Source organism: Cheilinus undulatus, linkage group 9 (genome assembly GCF_018320785.1).
Source record: "Cheilinus undulatus linkage group 9, ASM1832078v1, whole genome shotgun sequence".
Lineage (NCBI taxonomy): Eukaryota > Metazoa > Chordata > Actinopteri > Labriformes > Labridae > Cheilinus > Cheilinus undulatus.
Genome location: NC_054873.1, coordinates 8,434,209 through 8,459,553, shown reverse-complemented (window position 1 = coordinate 8,459,553; position 25,345 = coordinate 8,434,209). Strand labels below are relative to the sequence as shown.

General features: G+C 37.9%; 1 protein-coding gene across 10 annotated transcripts in view; it reads left to right on the top strand.

Annotated features, from left to right (window-relative positions):
• plekha7a (pleckstrin homology domain containing, family A member 7a) overlaps positions 1–25,345 on the top strand; it is a 287,077-nt gene that overhangs the window by 87,350 nt on the left and 174,382 nt on the right. Inside the window, exon 1 of one of the 10 annotated variants that reach the window (XM_041794823.1) lies at positions 1,628–1,743. The exons of the other annotated variants lie outside the window; for them this stretch is intronic. The gene's annotated coding sequence lies outside the window, so the exon portion shown is untranslated. Of the gene's footprint in view, positions 1–1,627; positions 1,744–25,345 lie in introns of those variants that run through there. 10 annotated transcript variants of the gene reach the window in all.

Genomic DNA, 25,345 nt, shown 5'->3' with positions numbered 1-25,345 from the left:
GTCAACTAAATTTGGTTAGTTGAGTGTAGTTAACTTAACATAACTCAAGTTAATACAGTTTAGTTTAGCTTAGTTTAATTTCATGTGGTTTTGTTTGAATTAAAGTTAAGTTTAGTTCACGTTCACGTAGTTAACATTTGGTTAGGTAAAGATAGTGTTAGTTTGGTTTATTTTAGTTCAGTTCATTTTAAATTAAACCTAACTTTAGGTAACTAAACTTAACTTTAATGTAGTTTGATTTTATTTAGTTGAAACTTAACTGAACAGACTAGACACCAAAAAGTTCTTTGTTATGACCGGATATTTGCTTCATCAGAGGCTAGACTTGAACCTCACAATTTCGTAAAATTATGAGTTCTGCCATCTTTGTTTTAATTCATTAAAATTGAAGCTTAGAGGACTTGCAGTAAATGCTGTCACTCTGTTGTTACATTTAAAAGTAAAAAACAAACTTTAGAATAAAACGTCCGGAGATACTTCTGTTTTAGGTAATTAATTCAACATGTTAGTGAAATCAGTTAACATTTTTCACTGCTGTACGTGAAAGCACGTACACCAGCAAATTTCTGGTGTGAACAACTAACCATCTGTCAGCTAATTAACATTTATCTAACTCATATTTTGACAGTGGTTTTATATTTTTAGCTAACAAGGCTTACTAGAATGTTTAGGAGCACTTTTCTCTGCTGATATGAGCAGATTAGGAAGATGACTGCCATGCAGCAGCTAAAGTCAGTGTTATGAGTGCATGCTACTACCATCACAGCTCAAATTTTTAAAGCTGACAGTCAAAGGTATTGTGTTTGGTTTAATTTGATACATAATGCTGATGAAGTTTAAGCATATGTTCCTCCTTTCAAGAGGTGATGTACATTTCTATAACAGCGATGTGATTACATGACACTGTGTCACAGTAACACGAGACTCGATAGTACCAGCGCTAAGGCTAAACATTATTTTCTGCTTTGACAAATGCAGAAGTGGGTCCTGGAACCAGAAAAGAATAAACTTTTTAAAACATGTAAATACACAGAGCACCTGAGTTGTTTCAATGGCATTCACACCTTTCTCCACAGATTTTAGTGTTTATTTTTAATGCACTATTTTGATTTTGGAGTCTCCATGTTGAAAGGACTGACTGCTGCTGAGGGAAATATTAGATATAACACCTCAATCACACTGAAAAAATATGGAAAATTCTTTCATTTTCACTCTCTCACTCAGTTGTTAAGAGAACATCTTAAAGGAAACGAGGAAGAGCAGCGAAATTGGATCTTTGCCTTCTAGGGAGAATAAGTGATAAGGTTTCCATATTGGATTTGTCACTGTAATAAAAAGATAAAGTGTGCAGAGTGTTTTATTTGTAAAATGATTGCTCTGCTGTCACACGGCTGCTTATGTGATAATCTAATTAGCTTCTTTATAATAAAGGTGAAAACAAAAGTGATTCACTAGTTAGAGAGAAAGGACAGGAAGCAAATCAAAGCTGGTATTACCTCAGTAAAAGTTCAACAATCCCTCGCTGAGGAGGACATTCTAGTTAATGATTCCCTCACCTGTCAACATGGGCGTCATTGACACATCCTGGCCCCGCCCCTCATTCCTTGTCCTAATCCGTGGCATTTACGTTCAAATGACAAGGTGTTCAGTCACGGTTCGAGGATGTCTTTAGTCAGACTCTGTTGTTTGGTCTGCTAATCCAACATAATCCAGCAGCAGCGTCGGTCATCGTGGAGGCTTGAGGTGAGCGTGAAAGCTTAATGGAGGCCTGCGTGTGTTTGCTTTGCTGTATTGATTGTTTCGTGTGTGGGCATGGTAATGGAGTGTTGATGGATCGCATTTTCCAGTTGGGCATTTATGATGTGTTATATTTGTTGTGTAGATACACTCAATGTATTTGATTAGAGCATAAAATCCTGCTGCAAGGTGAGTTTTCCAGGAGGAATAAGTCAGGCAGTGCATGATCATGTTGCTTTTTATTTCTCTGTGTTTGCAGTTGACTCGCTGCACATGCAGAATCATAAAGAAGACAGTGGCGGAGTGACAAAGTTCATGACATAGATTCACACTTGCAGCGCAGCATGTGCACGGTTACCCAGACAGCTTTGAGTGTGTTTGCCTGTGTGCGTGTAACCTGCTCTGAGTTTGCTGTTCCTTGTGTGAGTGTGTGTGTGGGTTTTTTGCACGCGCAGGAATGCCAGCCTCCTGAGGGATCAGGGATATAAATGGATTCGGGCTGGTGACCCTGCAGGGGGTGAATGGAGCAGATTGTCTGAAAGCTTTCTTCTCATCCACACACAGAACTGCACTGCCGTCTTTAACAGCTACCTTTGTTGACATTATACCTTTCACTGGCTTCTTAAACTGACTTGAAACAGAAAAGGTAAAAGCCTGACATAGTCCCTTAAGCAAAAGGTAATTCAAGCTAAGGCTAAGCATAGAAGGTGCAATATTTCTTTAACTTCAGAGGTGTGTCAAAATACAGTTTCAATACAATTTCTGCAGCAGAGATGTTATGTTATACTTTAACGAAATTGGCATTGATAGCCCCCAAAAGAAGAATTTTATTTCCCCTTTTCATATTTATCTGTGTGCATCGTTTTTAATCCAGCTGTCTGTGACTTGACATGCTGAATCGCAGGTAACTACAGACGGCTCGGTTCACTCGCGTGTGGCAACTGACAGTAACTGTTGTGCGTATTTATGTTTCCAGAAAGTGTCGTTTTGCCCGTCTACATGGAGATGGAGGCGGGTTTAAAAATGTTTTGCTCTTGAGCACATTTTGAACCATTTTTCTCATGTAAACAGACGACCAAACTGCAAAAAAAAAAAAAAAGGAAGTGTGTTTTCTACTGAAAACGTTGTGTAAACAGGGCATAAGAGTCAGTGCTATGGAAACAATGCATTGTCTCCTTCAGTTGCGGCGTTGTAAACTGGTCATCTTTTAGAGCGCTGTAGATTATCCCATCACAAGGATTGGTGACTTTTAAACCATCTCATTGGGAATCTTGGTCTGAACTGGACTTTAAAGAGTGTCCGCCTTTGCAGGTTAAAAACCAAGTGTAGGTCCTGACAAAGATAGAAGTTCAAGGACACACACCTACATACTTGTACTTGTATCACTGAGAGGACTTTTTATTGACAAGTGTTCTCTCCTTACCTGGACCTTAATTGCAACAGAAAAGTGTAACAAACTCTTCACCATACCCTTCACTGAAATAAAAACATCCTCACTGCATGCTAAAAAGAAGAACAAGTGTTTGGTCATGCTTTTTTCTCTGTTAACACCCACATTGACAGACATTACTAAATGTTATCTAACAGCTCATTCTTGATAGCAGTGTTAAACAAGCACCAACTCAACCTCTCTCAAATATTTAGAAGTGAAAGTGTGTGTTTGCCTGTTAATCTCTTAATGTGGACTGAATAAAGTTTGAGGCAAATTAAACTCGGCAGGGACAAAAATCTGTTACAGCGGTGCAATCCCCGTCATCTTAAGTTTAGGTCAGGAAAGTGTTTTGCATAAAAGGATTCCTTACTGGAATAAAGATGAGCATTTAGTATTCTTTCAAAGGCAAAGCAGAAAGAAATGTGAGGAGAGTGTGAGGGTAATTACTGTAAAAGGAGAGAAGCTCTACAAGTGTAAAAGGTTCAGAGAAGCAAATGGAGAGCTGCTCATGTCCACAGGCAAAACATTATTAACAGATACTTCAGGGGAAATTGCCCAAGGCAGCTTTTTGAATACCTTAAGGAGGTAAAATTCATCAACCTAATAATTTTGAAAACATCTTTGATATACTTCAGCCTTTTTACATTTTTAACCAAATATAGGAAGCCTAAATCAACCACTCTTTATTACAACCCAATGGGTTTAAGTGAAACAGGAGGAAATGAAAGCATTAAAACCAGATTAAAGTTAAAAAAAAAAAATCATGAAATGAGATAGAAATATTTAAATGTGTAAAATAAGATTCAAAAGAGAGAGTTAAATTAACAAACTAAATGAGTTTAATGTAATAAAATGAGATAAATCCAATAGAAGAGACAAAAGAATTACACAGAGAAAATAAGCTAAAAAATATACAGTAGGTTGAATCTGGTACTGAACTTTAAAAAAATAAAAAGTTAAAAATTTAAAAGGCAACAAAAGAAAAAAAATGAAAGTTATAATCAAAAGACAAAAAAGCGTTGTAACAAGTTAAAGGTACAAAATAGAAAGAATAAAAAGTATATACAGTGCTTAACAAATTTATTAGACCACCTGTCATATTTGTCTCAGAGACCATCCAGCATCATGAAGTGCTTTAATGCGGACTCTTTCATTTTCAGTGAGCTCTCCACGTTTTACCATTTTGAACAGGAATGAGGAATTTCAAACCGAATTCACCCAAATTTGAGCCGGCTCACTGGGCTTCTCTGAGAAGTCAGAAATTAATCAAGCATAACATTCAACCACTAAAACTCATTTTTCTGTCCAGAAATGCAAGTAAATAACTATAATTTGACATATTAATCAAGATACTAAAATATATAAATACAAAAATACTAATGTGCTCTACTATTTTTTCAGTTTTTTTGGTAAACAGTAAATTTGACAAGTGTAAAACAGGTTTAAAGCAGAAAGAGATGAAATTAAACCAGTTAAATCTATCAAAAGAGAAAAAAACAGAAAAGCATTTAAAAGAGATCAAATTTAAAACATTTAATAAGATCTTCTCCAACTAACTCTCCTGTTACGACATACTCACAAAGGCAGTGCATAGAATCTTGCTGATTATACAGTGCTTAACACATTTATTAGTAAGGTTAAGCCACAGCTGCCCTAAATTAACAGTGTTGGTAATTACCAAAATCATTTTTTTATGCTAAATGATAAAATATAATTATTATTGTTATCCATGAATTTTCAAATTTACTGGTTTACAAAAAACCCCTGAAAAATAGTAAAGCACATTAGTATTTCTTGATTAATATGTCAAATTATAGTTATTTACTTGCATTCCTGAACAGAAAAATGAGTTTTAGTGGTTGAATGTTATGCTTGATTAATTTCTGACTTCTCAGAGAAGCCCAGTGAGCCGGCTCAAATTTGGGTATAAAAAGGTGAATTCAGTTTGAAATCCTTCATTCCTGTTCAAATGGTAAAACATGGACATGTCACTGAAAATGAAAGAGTCTGCATTAAAGTACTTCGTGATGCTGGATGGTCTCTGAGACAAATATGACAGGTGGTCTAATAAATTTGTTAAGCACTATACATCCTGTCAGCGTTGGATACCTGTGCTTGTGTGCATGAGCTACAACACTGTGTCAAGGTGCCCTCTGCCCTCTGCCCTCTGGACCAGGGCCAAGGAGGTGTACCAGAATATGGTACAGAGCACTAGCACGAGTCAAACAAACTTGACTTTGGGGGTCAAACATGCTTGGGTATTGTATGGGTGGCCAAATGTTGGTTGTTCTTAGAATTCACTGGGAAACATAAGGATTGTAGATAATAAACAAAAGCACCTCGTACACAGCCTGAAGCTGTATGAATGTTGGCATTCAGGCAGAGTGTGCCAACTTCAGTTACCAAACAACACTAAAAATAAGACAATCAGAGGTTGGAGTGTGGCTTATTTCTGGACATAGGAGGAAATGAGCCCTGCCTTCGACGTCCTGTACCAGGAAAAAAAAAACAAATCCAAGCTCCAGCACTGAACTAAAGTTTGATTAAATGTGACCAAAAATTGACGACCCTCATTTGAATGTGTTTTGTATTTTTCCATTATAGCAGAGTACTGCAGAGGAAATGTGCTCAGAAAAGGGGCAGAGTTCAGTGAAGACATCTGACCAAGCAGTTTATGAGCTCAGTGTCATGGAGAATCTGTCACCGTCTCAGTCACTGTCCTCTCCTCCTCCTGAGTGTTGACACACTGCTGCTGCTGCTGCTGCTGGATGTTTGATGCCTCTGACACTTTGACAAAATGAAATCCCTACAAGTCACTCTGAGGGAGGGCGGCCGGATGGCACAAAGAGCCGGGCTGTCACAGCAGCAGTCTCTGCACTGCAGAGAGAAAGAGAGAAGGAGCTGACACGGCTGTGGTTTCTCTGACGCTGTTGTTTGTCTGAGACAGTTGTGATGTGGTGAAAGGATGCTGTGTATACTTTAAATACAGTCAGATTCTGCTACAAAGTCAGAAACCACAGGGAGAAGAGACTCCTGGTATCAAATGTGAACTGAAAACAAGAGTTGACAGCCTAGCTCAAGAGCACAACAGAACAGGCAGGTGAAGGAGAAGCATCTGAATGATGCTGCTGGAAACTGGTGGCAGAAATCATTGTTTAAGTGCATTTAGAGTTGAAAATATGATTTTCAGGACCTCACTTTACTGTTTCACTGAATAAATGTAGGTTTATTGACAGAAAATTAAACAACCATGGTGAAATACAATATTTAGACCAATAAAAGCAGTACTCTTGGTGTAAAAAAAAAAAGCTTACTGCTTATTTTCTGTCATTTTTGAGTACAGACATTTATTTTGGAACAGTACTTGGACAATTTAGCCTAAAGTACAACCAGCAAACTTAAAAATAGGTATATTGGAAATAGGATTGGGCAATATTTATTTTTAATACCTTCATACCCTCCCCAAATTTTACCAGGGTATATGGTATTACCACCAGGTGTTCAAAAATCGAATTATGCATACACTTGTCGACATGCATGCACAAAAAGCAGTGAAGTGATTTGCAGCTGAAGAATTCTCTCGTCTTCATGATGGTAATTAAAGCGATACTCTGGCTATCCTGGGGTACAGTATTGGTGTAATGCACCTCAGGTGACAGTGACCTTTTTCCTCCAAAGTCAGTTCAACCCCAGGTTTTTGTTTTATTAAAGCTTTATTTCTGTCTTGTTGAGATATGTAGTGTCGTTCTCACCAGAGATTGAAACAGACCAACAGTTAGTCACAGACAGATCTATCAATACTGTACAGAGCCAAGTAGGGGCAGGTTAAAGTCAGGGCCAGTTTCCCTGACTAAGTTCAAATTCCTCGAGTGGGATCAAGTTAGACAGCTTTAGATCCTGCTGTTCCTGCAGAATAGGAAAATACATTATGCCAAGCTAAGTCTGTATTCATGCTGAGGGTAATGGGAGTGTAGGACATAACTGCACTGTTTAAGCAGGAAGATACATTTCTTTGCTGTAGTCTGGAGTAAGGTTGTCATTAGGGATGTTCTGATACCATTTTTTCCTTCCCGATATGATTCTGATACCAAGGTGTTGGGTATCGGCTGATACCGAGTACCAATCCGATACCAGTGTGAACTTTCTGGACTAACTGTGCAGACTAGCAAGTTATTTTAGACCTATGGCTAGGGGTGCACCGATTGATCGCCAATTTCCTTAATTTTGGGGGATTGGCGATCGGCCGATACTTATCGATCTTATCCACCGATCTTATCCACCTCTACCTCCTAAAATTTGAAAAATGAAAGACTGAAGGAACTGATATAATTTAGACGTTTGGACAGCAATGCTCTAAACTTTTCATTTATATTTGAGAGAACTACCTCATGTGCAGTTAAAACAACAAGTTTGTATTGTTTCACAGGTATTGTTCAGTGTTTTTCAATAAAATAAGATTGGAACATTGAAGGTGTATGCTGTCAGTTATAAAAAAGATCGGTATCAGCCAAAAGCTGAATCGGCATGTCAGGCTTTTTAAAGATCGGTGATCGGCCAGAAAATTGCAGTCAGTGCACCCCTACCCATGACTCAGATCATGGCTCAACAAACAGAATCATAATGTGCAGCACCTCTGATGGCCTAAAGTTGTTTTTCTGCTGATTGTTGAGTTTTACTTCTAAATATTAAAACAACAATAACACACTGGGCTACAACAATATTGTGGTTAGCATTTAAATTAGCATTCGAGCTATAAATGATTGTAATTTGATTGAAATGGATAGAAAGATGTTCAATATTGGGCTTACTGGTGTGGATGTAATCATTTAAGTCCTGAGAAGTCACACGAGTTCCAGGCTCGCTGAAAATGCTGCTGCAAGGGATTCAAAAGCACCAATAGCGTCAATAGGAAGGCACAACTGCTAGCTTCAGAAGGAAAACAAGCAAGAGGCACTAATTTATGGTTCATAAGATAATTTATCCTTTCATCCCTAGAGGCCCCATATCTGGGCTAGCTCTCCTTTAAGGAAAACCTTTAAAAGGCAGTCTCAAAGTACATCGACAGACTCCTGTCACACACTGTTTGAAGCCTGCAGATCACTAAACAAACTGACAAGTACAATATTTTCCACCTAAACAAAACACAACTCAGACTACAACCAGTAGAATGAAAAGATGTCAAAACTGCAAACAAGGCACCCTCAATACTTTTACATTTCATGCCAATGACACAAGAGATATTTACTCTAAACGTGTAAACATTTTAGACAGAGAAAAATCAGTTATGCTATTTTTTTCTGTCTTTATTTACTCAGTCCCAGTTACATCTATGGGGATTTTAACGATCACATTCAGAGAAACCTGTCATGCAGCCACCATTCTTTGCTGCTGCAGTGGGTCTTTTGGTTCTTCTTCGGTGGTCTAAAAACAGTAGCTCATGCATGCAGTGCTCTCCAGCAGCGAAGAAGAATTGGTTTTATGGCTAATAGCACTAACACTTAGCATGGCTAAATGAAGCAAAATATAAAGCTAAACCAAACTGCATCAAATCAGTGCATAAACTTGTGTACTTGCCGATAGCAATACCTGTATTTAAGCAGTATTGGACGTATTTATGATACTGGTATCAGAATCAGAACAACCTCAATTGTCATGATACGAAAATGAAACTTCAGTAAGAAAATTGATTCTCTCTTTTTGTTAAAAAGCTTTTTCACTAAAAAGCTGAAAAATTTAAGCAGGTAAACTGTCAGCACTGCCTTATTTCTTTAACTGTGTAAAAATGCTGCGTATTATTGTCTGATATCAGTAGCAGGCTCCTGAAAAGAGTTGAATCTAAATTGTTCGGTGGCAGATTTTTTTTGGAAAGAATCAGTATTGTGCAGTATTGTATCGTGTCGGGATGAAACTGGTGATTTATACCCCTAATAGTTACAAAAAGGGAAGAACTCGAGGCCCTATGACCTTTGAACTTAGACCTCTATAATACAGTTCTTCCTTAAATCAGACATCAGTGCAAAGCAGGGAGAAATCCCTCAAAGCATTGTAGAGATACTGGGTGAACAAAGGAGGGATTACTAATAAAGACGTGAAGGTTTGATGTTTTGATCTGTTGTTTTGCATAGATATATACAGAGAAAAATAAAAGTTGCATCCTGATTTAGATGCAAAAGAAATAAAGAATGCAGTCATGTTATAATCAGCATTTAGATTCACAGAAAAGCTTTTTTCTAGTCTGTCATATGGTTAGGTTTCATCCCATAAATATCAAGGTGGTCTGTGTTTCAGTGATGGGTGTTTGCATTATTCTTTCTATCAGTCAAAGGCCAATATAACCATCTTGGTCCAAAGGGAACAATGCAAACTCACAATCTACCTAGAATATAAATCACAGTGCTGTCATTCTGTTCATTGAAATCAATTTCCCTCTGCTCATTAGCCTGATTAACTGAGTTTATCTACAGTATACTCTGTTTGGCAGGGACGGTAAATTAGTATGATGTCCAACCTTTCAAACTCATTTCACATTCTTAGATTGGGCACTGTCTCCAAATGTCACCCTGCTTATGATTCTGGATTTATCCTTGCTTCAACCTGCCTTATTCATGGGGATAAAAATATGAAGATGATTTTCTATATGTAGGAGGGACCACTGGAGGTTACGCCTGTGATTTGTTATTTCTTAACATTCGTGTCATTGCATTTTAACGAATGCTAAAACAATCTGATGTGAGCAGACGGCGGCAGTGAACATGAGGAATTTTAACGACACCAGAGAAGGAGCTTTACACCACGGTATCAAAGGGCGCCTAAACTCTTGCCATATTTGGGTTCATTAGAGCCGAACAGTCCAGTGCAGATGGGCTGACTGCAGCCTGGAGCAGCTCTTGAAGGCTGCTGACTTCAAAGGTTTCCACCTCTGCTGATATTTGGCTGAATTTGAGTGGAGGAGAGATGCTGTGCACTTGTTGAGGAAGTGTTGATCTCTGTGCTGGCCTCAGCACCAGAAGGCTGGCAAAAAATCAGTCACATATAGTCAAAGGCTTTATGGCTGGCTTACTTTACATCTCTGTGGCTGCAGAGAGACGCTGCAGTGGCTTAATCAAAGTGTGCTGAAAGGAAACATAAAGCATGTAAATAAGGCAAATAAAAGAAGTCAGTGCACTAAATATGGACCTTTATAGCATCATGTTAATGCATTTAAACTGACAGTACAAGTATCATCACAATCTAATCCGTTGCATTGCAAAACAGATTTTTTAAAGGGACTTGAATTATATGTATCGACATTTTTGTTTTCCAGTTCCAAGTTCCTCATGTCAAGGTCTACTTGAAATAATCCCACTTGTGTGTATGAGTCTCATTTTCCTTGTTTACCCTGGATTGATTGTCCGTGCAGAGGCATTAGGTTGGAGTGTGGAGTCGTTTTATTATGTTCTATGTAGGAGTAAACGGTGTTGACCAGGCTGTTTATGTCTCTGCAGAGTTGAAGTAGCACTTTTATCAGCAAGCGGGGAAAGAAAAAAGCCAGACTTCTGAGCTGGATGCTTTTGAAACCAGCCCGCTCCTCGTTCTCCATCTGTTTGTCACTGAAACCCTTTGAGCTGACCGGTCTCTCAGGTGTCACATTCTTCCCGAGCTGGTCCAGTCCGTGTGGACGGCACTGCTCTAATCCCTGCCTAATCTGACACAGCTTTGTGTGTCCACTGTACATGCATTAGGAGGTGCGTCTGGGCATGAAGAGAGCTCATGAAGGTCACGATCTACATTTGTTTCCATCAAAACTCAAAGACGGATGGGTGCTGCTTTACTATTAGATGATGTTCAGTCTTTTTTGGTTTGATATTATGATCACTTTTGATCCCTTCACAGATTAAGCAAAACTGGTGATGGACATACAGAGAGATTAGAAGCATCTACAAATAGTAATTGCTAAAGTAATCATGCCGTCAATATATGAAAAATAACCTCATAGAGATCCTGTTATAGGATTAAAGTTGCTTATTTTGTGTTTTTTACGTACAGTAAAAGTACAACTTTACCACAACTTTAAAAAGGTTTTATTTCTTGGATTTACAGCCTTTTTGTATTGTGGTACTACTGCAAGAGTGTACCTGTAGGGCATCTGGAAGCTATTCATGTTGTACATGTTCAACGTATAAATGTTGGTTGTTTCCTAGAGATCTTGAGAAATCAATAAAAAGTCATTAAGATAGAGATCTGAATTTCCAAGATAAGATAAGCAGGGTTCTTGAGAAAATATCTAAAATTGAATCATGTCAAAACAGCCAAAAACTGAGGGCTGCAGCATATCAGACTTTTTGGTAGAAACACACAATATTATCTGCATGATGAATTATAGTTGTTAATATTGTCTGTATATATTAGACTAAATCAGATGTGAGTCTCTTCCTATGTCACTGAACATATCTGCCTACATCAGCGGTAAATATAGGCCTAGAGGAGATATAAATATCTGCTTATATCGGCTATAAATATCAGCCTTTCGGCTGTAAATATCAGCATATAACAGCTGTTAATATCTGCCTGTAAATACCTATAAAGATTTGCCTGTATCAAAATCTAAAAAGATATGCCTATAATTGTGGCCTCCATCAGCCACAAATATCAACCTTTATAATCTGCCAACATAAGTCTTCATCAGTTAATAATATCCTCCTACATCATTTGTATATATAGACCTATATCAGCTGTAAATATTGGCCTACATCAGCTGTAAATACAGATCTACATCAGCTGTAAATACAGATCTACATCAGCCATAAAGATAGATCTACATCAGCTGTAAATATAGATCTACATCAGCTGTAAATATAGATCTACATCAGCCATAAAGATAGATCTACATCAGCCATAAATATAGATCTACATCAGCTGTAAATATAGATCTACATCAGCTGTAAATATGGATCTACATCAGCCATAAATACAGATCTACAGCAGCTGTAAATACAGATCTACATCAGCCATAAAGATAGATCTACATCAGCTGTAAATACAGATCTACATCAGCCATAAAGATAGATCTACATCAGCTGTAAATATAGATCTACATCAGCTGTAAATATAGATCTACATCAACCATAAAGATAGATCTACATCAGCTGTAAATATAGATCTACATCAGCTGTAAATATAGATCTACATCAGCCGTAAATATAGATCTACATCAGCCATAAATATAGATCTACATCAGCTGTAAATATAGATCTACATCAGCCGTAAATATAGATCTACATTAGCCATAAAGATAGATCTACATCAGCTGTAAATATAGATCTACATCAGCTGTAAATATAGATCTACATCAGCTGTAAATATAGATCTACATCAGCTGTAAATATAGATCTACATCAGCCATAAAGATAGATCTACATCAGCTGTAAATATAGATCTACATCAGCTGTAAAGATAGATCTACATCAGCTGTAAATATAGATCTATATCAGCTGTAAATATAGATCTACATCAGCTGTAAATATAGATCTACATCAGCTGTAAATATGGATCTACATCAGCCATAAAGATAGATCTACATCAGCTGTAAATATAGATCTACATCAGCTGTAAATATAGATCTACATCAGCTGTAAATATAGATCTACATCAGCCATAAAGATAGATCTACATCAGCTGTAAATATAGATCTACATCAGCTGTAAATATAGATCTACATCAGCCATAAATATACATCTACATCAGCTGTAAATATAGATCTACATCAGCCATAAATATACATCTACATCAGCTGTAAATATAGATCTACATCAGCCATAAAGATAGATCTACATCAGCTGTAAATATAGATCTACATCAGCCATAAAGATAGATCTACATCAGCTGTAAATACAGATCTACATCAGCCATAAAGATAGATCTACATCAGCTGTAAATATAGATCTACATCAGCCATAAATATACATCTACATCAGCCATAAATATAGATCTACATCAGCTGTAAATATAGGACACTTTTAATGAAACAGTATTGTAACGTCACTGAGATGCATTGTTTCTCATGTATTATTGAACTGCTACAAATGACTATTTGTGCAGTACTTCAAAATCCTGTGGTTAAAAAAATCCTGCTTTATTTACTGCTAGAAAAAGAAATATAAATGATGTGACTAGCTCCATGATATCAAACCATCAGGCTTCTTTCAAATGATAAATGACAAAATACTACTGTGAAGTAAAACCAAACAAGTTCACCCGGTTCATTTCAACAGGATAATTTATTCTATTCTTTACCAACTCTAAAAGCACTTCAAAGTGTGACTTTGTGAAGCTTGCTGTAGTATGTTCAGCACGTCTGCAAGGCGTGAAGGCCAGAAAACTATCTGCTGCAGAGGAAAGCGGTTAAGTGGGACAAATGGGACAGCCCAAACACATTTCCATTGCATGTTTATCACCTCCCACGTTTGTGACTCCAAACAAGAAGAAACTCTGTCTCGCGTCGGCCTCAGTGGACTAATCGGTGAGGGAGGCGTGGGCTGGAGCAGGACTGGACTGATTCTCCTCAGTGTCAGTGGGCAGACTGCCGGATTCCTCTCTTACACTCCTAATGAGACAGTGACACTGTGTACCTCAGATTTCCCAAAGTGGCCCATAGCTACTTCTAAGTCTTTTCTTAGCAGGAGTTGCTCTTAAACATTGATGAAACTGTCGAATATGGCATTTAAATTGGAACCACATCGTAAATTTTACAGTCATTCTTGTCTGAATGCCCTAAGGTGTTCTGAAACTTCATATTTTTAGCATTGTTTGCTTCCTTGGTAATAAATGCAGCTGCTCTGTGGGCCCCTGGTGGAGGAGGCCATGTTGACGTCTTTGAATCCAGTAAAGAAATAAATGTTGTAGTGGCTAGCCCCAGTAATATCTGAGGTAGTTTTCTCTTGGTGATTTGGTGATTTTTTTGGGTTTAGTATGTCTAATTTAAAGCACTTTATTTATAAGAGAGTGAAAGTGTATTGAAGGATGGTCCCCTCCTAACCACTGATGTTAAGTTTGGAGCTACTTTAACTTCTGATAAGCCCATCTGATTTCAGGATACAGCCGTGTGCTTAAGTTTTAGATGCGTAGGGCACCAAGGATTCATCATGGGGCTTGATATGGAGCAGAGCTGGAGAGGGGGCCGCCAGAGTCAAACTTGACACATGTCAACACACAGCCAAGGTCAAGCTGGACGACATCTCTTTTGTCTGGACCTTTTTACACCTGGAAGTATCGGGTACCACCAACCGGCCTTTGGACATTCCCAGCACGACCAGAGTCTTCTGGCAACCCAACTGCCTGCCCAGGTGTGGACTTCTTTATTTTTTTCGACAGATTATTTTCCCTTGTCCCTGGTAATTTGCAAAGACATTCAGATTATGATTGGGGTTGTGTCTATCCTCTCTCCCACCCAATGGTGCCCTGGGCCGGCTGACTTGCCCCATTTATGCCATACTTCAGCCTCAGTTTTTGACCCAAACGTGCCTAAAGGTGCACAGTACTGTAGGTATATTGCCATCATTTAGGGTTGGAAAACTTTAACTCCAATGTGTAGAAATCAAACACTAAGGATACCTGTTTTGACCACAGCAACCAAAAAGCAGTCCTTAGCTGTTTCTATAGGGCAGTGGTTGTCACACTTTATTTGCTTAAGGCACACCTAAAATCAAGGCAAGATCTCAAGGTACACGAATTTGTATCCATGCCAAATAGACTTTTTGACACTGGTTAAAATGCCTTTAGTTGTTATATAGTTGTAGTAATAGCACATGGCTCTACATATTCCCATGGCACATCTAGACTTGACTCAAAGCACACCACTGGGCATTGCCACACTATTTGAGAACCTCTGCTATCTCTTGTTTTTAATCACCAGATTTTACATGCAAAGTCCTTTATCTGGCAATGTCTAGTTACTAAAATAATTGGAATTTAGATGATTTTTTGGACTGCATGGTGGTGCAGTGGTTAGCTTTGTCGCCTCATAGCAAGTCAGTCCAAATCCCCATTTGGCTTTTCTGTGTCTTTCATTTTCCCCCGTCTTCATGCAAGGTTTCACTTCAGGTACTTGAACTTCCTCCCAAAGTCTAAAGAAATGTTTGTCAGGTTGTTTGGTGACACTTTAAGAGTGCAGGTGTGAACGTTTGTCTCTCTCTCTATGTCAGCCCTGTAATTAACTGGTGACCAGTCCAGGGTGGAACCACAACACCAGTGCCCTCAAAAACAAGAAAGCCTCGGTTGTAAAATCTTCCGCTCCAACTCCCACTTTGACTTAAAAATATGTCTAATTCCTTAAACCTTGTGCTTTCTACCAGCAGTGATGTCTAAAACAGTAGATTCTGTTGTTTTGAACATGGAATTGAAAGTCTAAAATGTTCTTGTTTCCCTTGAGTATGTGTGTAGTATATTCAGTCCCTTTGTTAGATTTCCAGTTCTTCTGTTTTCTCCTGCTTCCTCTCCTCCCACTGTTATTCACAGATTATAAAGTGATGTTGACCTTACTCTCTCTCTGCACACAACATGTCTCTGCAGAAAGAGCTGCAGGTTCTTCTCCACTGTCTAAACTCCATTTGTGTGCAGAAGTGCTGCTCTAGACTCAGAATAGTTTGAACACAGCCCAGAGCCTGAAATATAATAGATATTTAAGCACTCTCAAGGCCAAACTACAAACATGATTCTTACCATGAAACTGGAAGTACAGCGTTGTATCAAGCAACAAACATCCTTCACAGATCCTACTTGGGGTGAATGCGATTACTGTGTCAGCATTTTAAGCTCATATACAACTTTACCCCAATTTTAAAAAGGTAGGGCATCTGGAAGCTATTCATGTTGTACATGTTCAACGTATAAATGTTGGTTGTTTCCTAGAGATCTTGAGAAATCAATAAAAAATCATTAGGATAGAGATCTGAATTTCCAAAATAAGATAAGCAGTGATCTTGAGAAAATATCTAAAATTGAATCATGTCAAAACAGCCAAAAACTGAGGGCTGCAGCATATCAGACTTTTTGGTAGAAACACACAATATTATCTGCATGATGAATTATAGTTGTTAATATTGTCTGTATATATTAGACTAAATCAGATGTGAGTCTCTTCCTATGTCACTGAACATATCTGCCTACATCAGCTGTAAATATAGGCCTAGAGGAGATATAAATATCTGCTTATATCGGCTATAAATATCAGCCTTTTGGCTGAAGATGTCAGCATGTAACAGCTGTTAATATCTGCCTGTAAATACCTATAAAGATTTGCCTGTATCAAAATCTATAAAGATATGCCTATAATTTTGGCCTCTATCAGGTAGGTTTACATCTGCTGTAAATATTGGCCTATATCAGCTATGAATGTAGGTCTACATCACCTGTAAATATAGGTCTACACCAGCCATAAATATAGGTCTACATCAGCCATAAATATAGGTCTACATCAGCCATAAATATAGGTCTACATCAGCCATAAATATAGGTCTACACCAGCCATAAATATAGGTCTACACCAGCCATAAATATAGGTCTACATCAGCCATAAATATAGGTCTACACCAGCCATAAATATAGGTCTACATCAGCCATAAATATAGGTCTACACCAGCCATAAATATAGGTCTACATCAGCCATAAATATAGGTCTACATCAGCCATAAATATAGGTCTACATCAGCCATAAATATAGGTCTGAATCAGCCATAATTATTGGCCTACATCAGTCATAAATATAGGTCTACACCAGCCATAAATATTGGCCTATATCAGCCATAAATATAGGGTTACACCAGCCTTAAATATAGGTCTACATCAGCCATAAATATAGGTCTACATCAGCCATAAATATAGGTCTGAATCAGCCATAATTATTGGCCTACATCAGTCATAAATATAGGTCTACACCAGCCATAAATATTGGCCTATATCAGCCATAAATATAGGTCTACACCAGCCATAAATATAGGTCTACATCAGCCATAAATATAGGTCTACATCAGCCATAAATATAGGTCTACATCAGCTGTAAATATAGGTCTACAGCAGCTGTAAATGTAGGTCTACATCAGCCATAAATATAGGTCTTCATCAGCTGTAAATATTGCACACTTAAAACTCCTGTGTTAAAAACCACCCATTATGCGTTGTTTTTAACCCAAACTCAGGGTAAAAAGTGATCAGCACTTTCCTGGTGTTAATTTAAGCAGGAAAAATGTGTTATTTGTTTAACCCAGAATAATGGGTTGAATAGTCAACCCAATAGTTGGGTATATTAACTAGAGCTCTGGGTTATTTAACACAGAATGTTGGGTTGGGAGGTACGGGGGGAAAGTCTGCATTTTCTGGGTGCTTCTCTAGTTTTATTTTGTGGTGAGCAGTGATGAGGAATGGCTCCCAGACAAGTTGAATGAGTTTGACAAGTTTTCACACAGAAAGCATGAGCCACTCTCATTTATTCTGAACCACAGATACAGGCCCATACAAACAGGGTGGCCTGCAACATTGACCCCCTCACTCATGGTGTCACAAGTCAAAAAAACACTGCTCAATAAAAACATGAACTAATAAACTAAACATGCATAATTTTTATAATGTTCATGTTCATTGCAAAGTTGTAATTATGCATGTTTAGTTTATTAGTTGATGTTTTTAGTGAGAAGTGTTTTTTGAAGTGTGACACCATGAGTGAGGGGGTCAATGTTGCAGACCACCCTGTCTGTATGTGACTGTTTCTGTGGTTGAGAGTAAATAATAGCTGTTCATGCTTCCTGTGTGAGAGCTTGTTAAAGTCATTCAACTTACCATTTCTCATCACTGCTTGCCACAATATGAAACTAGAAAAGCACCCAAAAAACAAAGACTTCCACCATAACCCTGACCCCCAGCAGTGAAGAGTCTATTCCTGGACCCAGACGGTGATCCGGTTCAGCCGGTCACCCCCTCCCTGGTGGGATGGAGACACGGTGAGGCAAAGCACTGACTTTGCCACATGTGGAAGTTGTGATGGTAGCATTGCCTGCCGGTGCCAACAGATGCAATGACAGTGGTTATTGGAAAATTTTGAGCAATGGGGTGTTAACCCAGAAATATGATTAACTCACACAACCCAGAAATTGGAATTACCCTTTCAACCAGAAAATGGGTAAAGTTCTGAAAATTAACACAGAAATACAACCCAACCCTTGCAACCCAGGAATTGTGTTGATTATGTAACACAGAATTTTAGGTGTGGCTTGTTTTGGCTGTAAATTTCTGCACATCAGCTGTAAATGTTGCCTAAATCTGCTGCAAGTATCAGCCTATATTGGCTTCAAATACTGGCCTACATCAGCTGTAAATATTTGCCAATATCAGCTGTAAATATCAGCTTTTATCAGCTGTCAGTATAACCTTATCTCAGATGTCAATATTGGCTTATACCAACAATAAATTTCTGCCTATATCAGCTGTTCATACTAGACTATATTGACCTCCAATACCGGCCTCTTTCAGTTTTCAATATCAGGCTATATTAGCTGTGATTATTGGTCTATATTGGCTATAAATATGGGCCTGTTTGGACTGAATATATATAGACAAGAAAATACTAGGTTACTTACTACTACTTAGGTTATTTTAGGGCTTATTTGGAAGGCAAAGCTCTAAAAAGACAAAATTTAAGAAGTGAGAGAGTGGGAGAACCTAAATTGCATCGCATTAGCCAGTGCGACGAAGACTGTAACCTCTGCACATGGGTCTCTACCGACTGAGCTTCAACACACCCGTTTTTATATTTCACTCTTCAAAAACAAACCCCTTCTTAGCCTGGAGAAAACATGGTGGGATTAAAATTTTCTCTTCCAAAAATCTCCTGGCCTAGATGAGCAGTAGCAGCAGAGTCAGTTTCCAAAATAGACTGAGCAGCCAAACATTCAAACATAATTCAAGATCCATGACTAGAATGCATTAAAAAGACATGAAATACCAAATGAATGCAGCAAGTATTGGTGAAAATAAAACCCAGCTCTTTTATGAAATGCATGTTTTCGTCAACAGCTCTTGTTCTCTGTTTGTAACGTTCTGGTTTCACATTTCTACGATATTATCAGATCTTTTGTTTGTTGTTCTTTTATTCTTTCTTTCTTGCTTCTTTTTGACTCGACTTCCGTTGATTCTGACAAACACAAAATCTTATGCATTCTTCTTCACAAACACTGAAAATCCCTCTCTGCTGTCTCTAAGACGGGCCTGTCAGGATGTGTGGAGCCTTCTGAATGCAGCATAGACTTGTCTATTAGCATGCCAGGCTGTCCGTCTCCATGCAGTCCCTCTTCTCCGTCCAGCTCCAAGCTGATCTCCTGTCCTTCTCACACATAAATGAAAACATGCACATTTTCACAGGATGTGTTATTACTGTACATTTATCATCTTTTTCTAAATCCTGTGAAAATCCAGCATCTCTTTGATATTATTTATTACATCGGACTAAAGTGCAGGCTTACTGAAAGCCAAAAATGGCCCCGTCTTGATGTTGCTATAGCAACAAAATGTCCCAGCGCAGTCTCTTGAGGGCAGGTGGATAGTTCTCTTCTGCCGTGTGGCATCACCAGTAGCAACAGAGGTGGACGCCGCTCTGTCTGTTGTCGCTGATTGGCTGTGATGGACACCTCCATCCATCCCTCCGTCCCCACCAATCCTCCCAAAATCCAGCCACAATCAAGACGGAGCGGCTCATCAGACCTCAAGAATGCCAATCCTGGTACTTGATGGAGCTGCAATTAACTGTCTGAGATGCTTTATAACCTGCATGTCTGTCTGGGGAGCATCGTGCAGGCTGAAGAGGAGGAATGAGGCTGGAGGGCCTAGAAACGAGCAAAGATGTTATCAGGAAAATATAAAAATGTGACAAAGATGATGATGACATTCAGACATAAGCTTGCATCATAAACTAGGGATGGATCATGAGTTTAAATTCTACAGTAGTTATTTATTGTTAAGAATCAGTGTTCAAACAACTTAACTCCATTTTTAAAGATGATTTTTTTTTTCTCTCAGATTTACAGCCTCTTTTTAATGTGGTACCACTGCCAGAGGGTGGCCTGGAGGGCATCTAAAAGCTATGTGCATGTACAACATGTAATGGTTGTTTCCTAAAAATCTTAAGAAGTTGCTAAAACAAACTGGAAAAAGCTCTGTTTTCCCAGGATAACAACATAAGTCTTGATCTAGTGAAAAAGGCCACAAGTACTCTGTCATATCATGCCGGGGGTCCATAAAACATATGGATGCTCGTCAGGACTTCAGTATTGTACAGTTTTTAGTAGGCACCCACAATTTAACCTGCATGATATCAGTATCGGCAGATACAGGTTTACAAAGTTCAATTTCAGTACTGTCAGGAATAAAAAATAAGCTGATATGCTTTTATTTCAGCCTATATAATCTGTAAATATCAGTCTATATCTGCTGAAAATAACAACCAAAATCATCTGTAAATATTAGCCTATATAAGCAGTGAATATCAGCCGATATTGACTGTAAATATCAGCCTACATTAGCTGTAAATAACATCCAATATCAACTGTATATAATGACCAATATTAGCTGTAAATATCAGCCTATGTTCACTGTAAATATCAGTCTATATTCACTGTAAAGAACAGCCTACATATATCAGCAGTAAATATCATCTGATATTCACAGTAAATATCAGCCGATATTCACTTTATATATCAGCCTACATTAGCTGTAAATAACAGCCTCTATCAGCTGTAAATACCAGCCTATATCAGCAGTAAATATCTGCCTATATCAGCAGTAAATACCAGCCTATATCAGCAGTAAATATCTGCCTATATCAGCAGTAAATACCAGCCTATATCAGCAGTAAATATCTGCCTATATCAGCAGTAAATATTTGCCTATATCAGTTGTAAATATCTGCCTATATCAGCAGTAAATACCAGCCTATATCAGCAGTAAATACCAGCCTATATCAGCAGTAAATATCTGCCTATATCAGCAGTAAATATCTGCCTATATCAGCAGTAAATATCTGCCTATATCAGCAGTAAATATCTGCCTATATCAGCAGTAAATATTTGCCTATATCAGCTGTAAATATTTGCCTATATCAGTTGTAAATATCAGCCTATTTCAGCTGTAAATATTAGGATATATCAGCAGTAAATATCACCCAATATCAGCCTTAAATATCAGCCTGTATTCACTGTAAATGTCAGTCAATATTCACTATAATTATAAACCAATATTGGCTGTAAATGTCAGCCTCTAGCAGCTGTAAATATAAGCCTATGACATCTATAAATATCAATACCAGAGAAAACTATTGGCCTATATCATCTTTTAATATCAGCTCATATCATCTGAAAGTATCAGCCTATGTTGACTGTAAATACTGCCTGAATTAGCTGCAAATATTGGTCTGTATTAGCTATAACTATCAGCTCTATTTCAACTGTAAATATTGGCCCATATCAGGTGCAAATATCAACCTATACTGGCTTCAAATATGACTTATTTTAGCTGTGAATATGGGCCTACATTGGCTGTAAATGTGGTTCTTTATCAGCTGTATCGGTTATATTGCCCAAAATTGCAGTCTACATTAGCTGTAAATAAAAGCCTTTTAAGCTGTTAATATTGTTCTATAACAACTGTAAATATCAGTTATATTGGTTGTAAATATCAGCCTGAAACAGTTTTTAATATCTGCCTACTATTTCGGCTTAAAATATTGGCCTATTTCAGCTGCAAATATGGATCTGTACTGGGTTTAGATATGGCCTATATCAGCTGGAAATGTCAGCCAATGACAGCTGAAATGATCAGCTAATATTGGCTGTAAATATCAGCCTTTATCAGCTGAAAATATTGACATGTATAAGACCGAAATATCAGCCTTTAACAGCTGTTTACATTTGTCAGCTTGGATATTCTTATATTAGCAGTAAATATCAGCCTATATTGATGGAGCTGCAATTAGCTGTCTGAGAAGCTTTCTAACCTACATGTCTGTCTGGGGAGCATCGTGCTGTCTGAAGAGGAGGAATAAGGCTGCAGCTGCTGGGCTGAGAAACTAGCAAAGATGTTATCAGAAAAAATACAAAAACATGTGACGAAGATGACATTTAGACATATTTGAAAGTATAAAGGAAAGTTAAAATATAAAGAATGTGCTTTGACTTGGAACATGTGCAAGAGAATCAGGGAATGGAGAGATGATTATATATAAATGAGTGGGAGATAACATTAGTGCTAAACCGTTTATGACGGAGAGGAAATAGGAGGTATGATGGAGCATAAAAAGGTCACGGACAGGAGCCACGGCTGCCGTGTTTTGATGTGTAGTCAGCCCAGACGTTCCATAAATAGCTCTATACTTGTGCAGTTGAGAGGCCCAAAGGTTAAACTTTCCCAGAATCAATGAAAATACAATCATCACAAAACGCAGGGCAACAGCAGTGACTCATGTGTCACAGAGATTTAATTAACATGGTTGCTGCTGTTTGGACATGCAGGAAAACTGAACCTCTACAATTTATAGTTGTTTTTTATATATTTCAACTGGAGTGCTGTTTACCGTGGATATGAGAAGACACTTTTTTTGATTTTATGGACACAGCACACAGAGGAACAAGATGGAGACTTCCTCAGTTACCTGGTAGTGTAGGTGTGGAAACTGTGAGCCCACATCTACAAACCTGGAGAGCAATTAGAGTCAGACGTGGGACTTCACAACTCTTCCTCAGGACATTTCTGATGAAATTTCTGATAGGGGCTCAAAGATGCCTGCAGCCTGCATCACTCCCCATCCAGAGTTCCCCGTCTTTCTGATCGCTGGTGTTTAAAAAAGCCTGCTACCTCAAATAAAAGCCATGAAATTATCTTTTTTGGAACTCAGATGTTTATAAACCTTCTGCATTAGGTATTTCTGGCAATTGATATTCCACCGGAGGGCATTTTTATCTTTTAGATTTTCTACAGAAGGTTTTAAAGGGAATTACTGACCATGTTTATTAGATAGAAGTCTCACAGAACTGTGTATCTAATATGATACAATTGACTTTAAAGGGTTAAGGGACTGATATAGAAGTAAAAACAATAATGTTTGAATTTTTTATTCATAAGTCAAAACTTTGGAAACTTTTCCCAGCATGTCTCTGCTTTAGATTCCCAGTAGATAGCTTTTTTCAAACTTGGCACAATCCGAAATTTGCCTCTTTTTTTCGACCTTGTTGCTCATTCTTTCATAAATATTTTAAGATCAGTTCTGAATAAATAATACGTTTACTTTTTTTTTCTAGTTTTCTTAAAGTAAAAAGCTTCAAATCTCTTTAATATCCACCTCTCAGTGGATTGATCATTTGCAGAGTTTTAACCAGTTATTAAATGCAGACCATGACCCATGCCGTTTCAGTTTTATTACTACCCTGTGCTGGTCAAGGCCAGGGCCCAAGGCGATTGGTTTTTTGGTTATTCGCCCATTAATCCACTTTGCAAAAATGTCTCAGCTGACTGAGGGATGAACTGATTGGATTTTGGAGCTCAAATGTCAAAAGTCAAGGTCACTGAGCAGCATGCATGCTCTTTCTTGTGAATGCAACATCTAAAGAACAATTTGAGCAATTTTCTTCAAACTTTGCACAAATATTTACTCTGATTCAAGGGCAAAATGGTAACGTTTTGAAGGTCAAAGGTCAGACTTGGCCCTTGTGTTCATCTCGTGTGTATTTTCACTGTCCAGCAGTGAAACCGCCAGACAGTTTGGACCTTGTTGATTTGTCTATCATAGATATTTGAAAACAGACTCTGAATTATTTATTCTTTTTTTTTTTAATTTTTCATCATAAAAGTTAAAGGTTATGAATCTTCACCTCTCAATGGGATGATCATTTGCAAGAAATAAGCCGGTCAGTTTTGTGATACTTTAAAAGCTGGAGAGCAGGAGATTTTATTTGTTTCTTTTTTCCTGTCTGATCACCCATCCATGCATCCGTCTGCCCATGTGTTAGTTAGGCCTGAGCAGTGTGGCCTAAAATTTATATCTCAGCGTTCTTTTTGCACCTTATAGTAATGGTGTATCATAGCATTACAAAGTTAGAAGAGATAATGCATTTACAGGCGTTACAACCTCCTTTTCTCCGTTAAACAAGGCTGCTGGCATTCTGAACTCACGTCTGAGCATAAGATCACCTGCAGAGGTTTGACAAGCTCCTATCAACTATCCCATATTTCCTGATGTGGGTGTTATGATAAAAACATGAGAAAAAAAACGTGTACTGACTTTTACTGTGAAAACTAAAAATAGGGTGTTTATTATTAGTTTAGCTTAGCTTTAGCAGCGGTATCAGCGAGTTTACGCAGCTACAGAGTTCACAGTTTCCTCTCTTACCTTGTTTAACACCACAGCCAACTTTTTTGACTCTTCATAGACTTAAAACATTTTTAAAAAAAAGTTAAAACACACCTTTTAACAGCTGTTTAACCTGTTACATCACTGTAATGAGGAGGGGCAACAAAAATTCTCACCAGCTGGTTATGAATTTCCTATTATTTAAGATCGTTTTTATTATAACAATGTTGCTCTGGCTCTGTAAATCAAATAAATTCTACCTTCAACCATTAGCCTCGGAGGGGGAGAGAGAGGAGGTTGCTGCATTATTAATAATTTAAATGTAATTTATTTAGCCTATTTATTTTAATACAGTTTAATTTAAAAAAAAACTATATTCACTTCAATTACCGTACCGAAAATGTACCTAACTGTGTCTTCATACCGAACTGAAATTTTTCTATACCGTTATAAATCAATCACTGTCAATATACCTACATGCAGTAAATGTGTCTCAAGTGATTGTAATATAAAGACAGATGTGTCTGGAAGGTCCATGCACTGGTTGATCAGTTTTCCTGGCTATCATTACTCCATGAAGACAAAAGAACACTCCAAGAAAGTAAGCGAAAAAGTTATAGTGAGGGGATTGTTAGTTAAAAATTGACCATGCAAGAAGGAGACTAGTGAGAGAGACCACCAAGACACCTATGACTACTCTGAAGGAGTTACAAGCTTTTCATGTCTTCTGTTAATGTTTGTCCATCTGTACTTCCGTCTGGGACACTCTTGTTAAGGGGATATCTATGAGGGATTTTCTTCAACCTTTGCATAAA